Consider the following 6000-nt stretch of genomic DNA (forward strand, 5'->3'; position numbering starts at 1 on the left):
GGGCCATTGCGTGAGGAACACCCCGAGGACCGAAGATGAGAGCCATATCGACTTTCTGATGGCACGCTTCTTCCTGCTGACAACGTGGAGGTGCCTCGGAAGGGCAGAGAGGGTGAACGCCGTCCTGTACAACTGGGAGACCCCGTGGTTCTACAAGGAAGTGGAGAAGTTTGGGAAAGAGTTCCGGTTTGAAGCTGTCACCACCGCCACATGAACCTCAAAGCTAGTCCAACGCCAGATACGTGTAAGGGACATCAACAAGCCGATTGGTGCCCTCCCCTGTGTGGGAAAACATGCATCCATGTGCCTGACGAACCAGCACAAAGACATCGCCTGGATGGCAATCCAAGGAGGACTTCCCCTGAGAGCCTTCATGCACGCAAGAGGACTCAACCGATACAAGTCCTGCCTAAGAGGGTGCAACGTGGACAAGACGATATACCATCTCTTCTGGGTGTGCACGTACGCACAGAACCTGCTGAAGGCCCTAGGCACGGAGCTTAGGGACTGGATTCCTACTTCATGCATCACCTCAGACTCTGTGATGTATGGTTTGTTCCCAGGGACACATGCACTACATGACCTCCAGAGCTGCTGGAGGCTCCTGTGCTGTTTTAAAGATGTTCTTCTGTTTTCCAGAAACCACCTGGTAGAAGGGAAGATGGAGCCATCGACCCTGGTGTGCCGTTAGATGATCCACAGTCTCCTGCGTGACTACGCTGCACTGTACGGATCAGATGATGACGACGACGATGACTGAGGACACAAAAGAGGTTCCCTTGTACCCTTGCACGGAGGACCCTGGAGAGGCCACTAACCTGTTTTTGTTCATTTTCCTTTAACCCAGGAACCAGTTGGCGACAGGAGATAGGAGAAGGCGGATTAAGACAGGTGGAGTAAATGTAGTTATTAACTGTATGTATTTGACTAACGTGACCTTTTCCCTTCACAGAAAAAACGTAAATGGGATAGCTTGCACACTTAGTGCCAAGTTTGTTACCAACAGCTGACAAATAAATAGGGTGTTGTGGAAGGTGACGATTGATGTATCTGAACCAGAAACGACGCCCTGACAAGGAAAAAAACAAAAAAAACCTCCCATAATGCATTGCATGTAAGACAGTACCACAAGTACATTCAAATAGCTATGTCCATATATAGAATTATAAGCTTGGAAATGTGACAAAACAATTATTATATTAATTCTGATTAGGCTGTACTCTATGTGGGTCTAATATAAATGTGAGATGTGTAGGAGCAGTACCGCAAGCTGCGCCTAGAGGTCCCTAGTGAGCATCATACACTTTGAAGCTATGGTAAGTCCATCTTACCCATAATGCATTGCATGCAAGACAGTACAACAGTACATTCAATATATACAATTAGTAGCTTTGAAATATGACAAAAGAATTATTACATGAATTCCCTGATTGGGTTGTACTCTATGTGGAGCTGATGATGGGACATTTATAGAAGGTCTAATATAAATGTGAGATGTGCTAGCGAGTAAAGTAACCACTGTCAACCTTGTTTAGACCAAGTGAGTGTTCTGTCTGTAGGCCTTTAGAAAAATAGTGCCTTGAGGCTGTAGTTAAAACCTCGGGCCTAACAACACATGTAATTGGGGTGTCCTCATGGGAGGTTACAAAAAGAGACAGGGAGGTACCAAGGAGGGTCTACAAAGCCTAATGACCAATGAAAAGCCACCATTTACAAAGGACAGGGACAGGAGCCAATTAAAAAGATGGGCGGGAAGTAGGCAGAGCTTTATGCACATATTCTGAATACAGCATATCTCGAAGAGACAGTGCAAGTGTTGCCTTACGCGAGACCTAAAAAAACGGTGAACTTCCTGTTGGGTGATATGGCTAATGTTCAGCCTTTCAGGATGTTATCCTTATTTTAACAAATATAGAAGAGGAACATTTAAGGGTTCTTGAGAGTGTACGTCAAATTTTCAAAGAGAGAGGTATAACAGTCAAACCTGAGAAATGCTGCGGTTATTTAGGCATGTTAATTATCTGGGTCACAAATTTCTGTGGAGGGAATTAGTCTAACATTATGGAATTGAAAGGCTATTGTTAAAGCACCTCCTCCTGGAAACAAAGATTCTCTCCAATCATTTTAATTTTTCTGTGAGCATGATGCCGTTTCTGTACCTGGCTATGCTTTATTGGTGCAACCTTTTAGGTGTCTGTTGAAGAAGGGAGTTAAATATGATTGGAATTTGGATGTGAGTAATGCTTTTACTAAAGTTAAAAATCTTGCTGTCAGTGCCCCAACTCTGAGTCTGTATGTGCCTGGGGGTAGGTTTATTTTATTGTAGTGGACGCGAGTGTGAAATGTATCAGGGCTGTGTTTGGTCAAAGTGTTCATGGTAAGGAAATTACCATTGCATTTGCCTCCAGGGCACTTCAGGAGGGAGAATCCAAATACAGTACCAAAAGAGAGAGGCTTTGGCATGTGTTCAGGCAGTTCAGAAGTTTAAGACATATTTATAGGGCATCCTTTGATGTCTTTTCTGGCCAAAAACCCTTGGTATATCTTTTAAGTGGAGATGGTTTAGGCAAAGCTTCCGTAGGGAAGAATGCTCATTGAGAAAAAATCTTCGAGCTCTAGTAATGGGCCCATCCAAAGCAGCGTAGTGCTAAAATGTAAAATCTAAAAATAGCTAGGCCTGGGCGGTAAATTCCGTTCTGCTCGCAGAATTTTGGTACGTTCGCGTTCCGCGGAGAACGCGGAATTGCCCAAAATTCTGCGTTCTGCGGCTTCGCGGATTTTTTGCTTGTTCGTGTTCTCAAAAGGCGTGTTTTTCGAGATATTTCCCCCCGAGCACGCAAACAGCGTTCGCGAACTGGAAAAAGCATCGCAAACAAGCAATTCCGCGTGTTCGCGGAATTTCTGCGTGCTCGTGGAGATTTTTTACCGTTTCGCGGAGCTTTGCATAGCGCGACTACGCAAATTCCGTCCACCCCTAAAAATAGCACCTATAAGAGTTGGTAGCCTTAAATGTTTAAGAAAGACCCCAAAAATGAACTATAACATAAAAAATTCCAAAATATAGGCATTCCGCTTATAAACGGAACACCTACAATATCCACATGTACAAATATAATGTCAGCCCCAGGAGACATTCCGTCTGAACGATCTCAATAAGGACAAATCCTAACAACCTAGATTCCAAAATAGTGGCATTTCATCAATAAAAACAGAACACCTACAATATTATCATATGTCATGATAAGTAACAAATACATTTAAGATGGCAGTCCACCTAAATTGATTAGGGCAGACCATGTCATCCTAGATTAAAAAATTCCAAAATATAGGCATTCCATTACCTTGAACGGGACACCTACGATATCAAAATTTGCCATAATGAAAAACATGTATTTTTGAAAAATCATTCAGCTTGTATTAAACTAATCGGACTAAAACATCGAAAATCCAGAAACAAAAAATTAATTACTCTATTATTACAATGTAGTCATTCCACCACATTCGAACTAACATCATAACAAAGCTTACCTTAACGGTAGGTGAGCTTGGTCCCCGGTATGCTATGAAAAAAGAAAAAACAAAATAAAACAAAAAAAGCAACTATAATAGAAACATCAATTGTGCGAAAAAGGGCCAATTTAGACTAAGAACTAATGAAGCACAATCTGTATGCGACTCCTCATCCTAATGGTAAAAAATAAGCTTACGCAAGCAATTATTCTAAAACATATTCGGTATTCTGTAAATAAGCTAAACAGTATACAGGCATCAACATAGATGATGGACTACAATGCAAACATTATATGTTTGAAATAAGGTCTACTCCAGTAGGAGATAGACACAGCAGTCTCGGCATTGAGGTCGCCATCTTAAAAGTACTTTTCTCATTTGTTGTCATTACAATAGAGCAACAGACCCATTTCAATGAAACCCAAGCGAGACGCTCTTAACTTTGAGATTACTATATTGAAAGTACATAATCCTGGTAGTACAGTAAAATTGTTAAAGGCACTACTAAACAGAAAAATAAAATATAACATACGAATGTGTTAATACAAAAATGACTTTCAAAAGACATACGAGAAATTCCATCGGCAAATGAAAGCATATGTAGACATCAAGATAAAAACAAGCATTGGCATAGCCAATAGGTCTCTCCTTTGGGACCTTATAAGTGTTTAGCCATGCAACAGTTGCATAACTAAATACTTATAAGGTCCCAAAAGCGAGACCTATTAGCTATGCCAAGCGGCCGTGCGGCCGCGAAAGTGATCGCGATCAAACATCAAAGCGGAAAGTGAAAGTAATCGCGGCAAAGCACCGCGCGCGCCCGCGCACATGCACTGTAGCTCTAGGCTGGCCTGGTAGCACTTTTTGGAGCCCTCTCAATAAGTCTCGCCAGACCAGCGCATGCGCTGGGTCAGGTGAGACCTAAAAAGGACTATAACACAAACATATACATGAACAAAGATCTAATCCAAAAAAGGTAAAACAAACCATTCTCAACAATGATTTTGCCATCTTGAAATTACCTATTCCTGTCGGTATCACTGTAATTAAGCGACAAACAAATTCAAACGTAAACTCGTCAAAAGCACTTTCAACACTGGAATCAACATAATGAATATGCATAATCCTGGTGATGCTATTAAAAATATTATGAGCACTTCACAAACATAAAAAATAATGTATAACAGACTCGAGAGAGTATTCTCAGATACAAATCAGAAATCATAAGCAAAATGGAAGGAAAATCTTAATCGAATCAGAAAAAGTAATGTAATTCGCTTTTTGTATTGAGACCATATTTTACATATTTTAGTGACATCTAACTAGTACACTGTTCTTCACATGCTCCAAACCATAAACCCATATTTATTTTATATAAACGCCTTTAAAATGGCTGCAAAATTTAACGCCAAGAGAATGCCTGAGATGATCTTATATTGGGGAACGAGCTCATCTACTGTAGAGGTAAGCTTTGTTATGATATTAGTTGAAAAGGGGTGGAATAACTACTTTATGATAATGGAGTAATAATTTTTTTGTTTCTAAATTCTATGTCAGGACCGGAGGCTCCGATTATGCTTCTCATTTCTTTACTCCAGAAGCTCAGCAGCCAGTGAAAATACAATAACAAAAATCATGTGACCAACCATAAAGTATCATGTTATATATAAGGACCCAGCACAACCATAGTGTCCTCTTTCTTTGCTGCGCCGCAGCCAGTTAAGTGCTCATCTTTTCCTATTGATTTCAATGTTTAGAGCGTATTGCGGTTATTGCTTGACCTGTGATCTCTGAGTTTCGGTGACGGTTTAGCATTTCATCTCCGTTTACTCTGTGCATTTGCCTGGTGTTATTATAGCTCTCATTGCATTGTGTGTGTGGCTGGTTGCTCACCTCTGCTTCGGTGGCAGCTTGATCATTGCTCCGTTCGTCGTCTCAGCCGCGATAAGGCACAGCCCTTTCTCAGATTTCATCGGAGCTCGCATGTGGTAATCAGAGCCCTTTCTCTGATTTCATCGGAGCTCGTGTGCGGTAATCCCCTGTGGAGCGGGAGGTTACGGGAAGCGAGGACGCGCGTCTGAGTGACGCGCGGTCCTCTTTCTATGTCTGACGAGTGGCCGACTTCGCAAATGCGCGACGCCCATATTTGCCCTTTAGCTATTACCGGGCATTAAACGAACTCTGAAGCAGCGTTTTTGGTGCTTTAAACCCTTGTTCTTTGCATTCCTAGGCAGGAAAAGGCTAGTTTTTGCTCCCATGACGCCCTACTTGCAGATGATTAGTGTGGGGCTGCATAATAACGCATAGGCTTTGCCTAGAGTGGTTATTAGGCAAGCTCTTCCTCCCTCCATATCTGAAATTGTTTTTGATTGATCCCTTAATAGGATTGTTTTACGCTTGCTTGGGGCTACAACTCCCCCTGACCTCTTCTACATTATATTTACAATTGCCTATACTTGAGTCATTACACAGGCAGTCCTCCTGGGTTTG

At 41.9% G+C, this 6000-nt stretch overlaps 1 protein-coding gene across 1 annotated transcript in view; it reads right to left on the reverse strand.

The window, feature by feature from the left end:
- The window catches only part of BMPR2 (bone morphogenetic protein receptor type 2), a 626887-nt gene extending 621344 nt beyond the window's left edge, over positions 1-5543 (reverse strand). Inside the window, exons 1-2 of the mRNA XM_085648967.1 lie at positions 5404-5543; positions 3529-3560 (exon numbers count right to left, since the gene is read on the reverse strand). The gene's annotated coding sequence lies outside the window, so the exon portion shown is untranslated. The remainder of the gene's footprint in view (positions 1-3528; positions 3561-5403) is intronic.
- Positions 5544-6000: the final 457 nt, after the last annotated feature.

This window comes from Triturus cristatus, chromosome 3_2 (genome assembly GCF_964204655.1).
Source record: "Triturus cristatus chromosome 3_2, aTriCri1.1, whole genome shotgun sequence".
NCBI classification, from domain to species: Eukaryota; Metazoa; Chordata; class Amphibia; order Caudata; family Salamandridae; genus Triturus; species Triturus cristatus.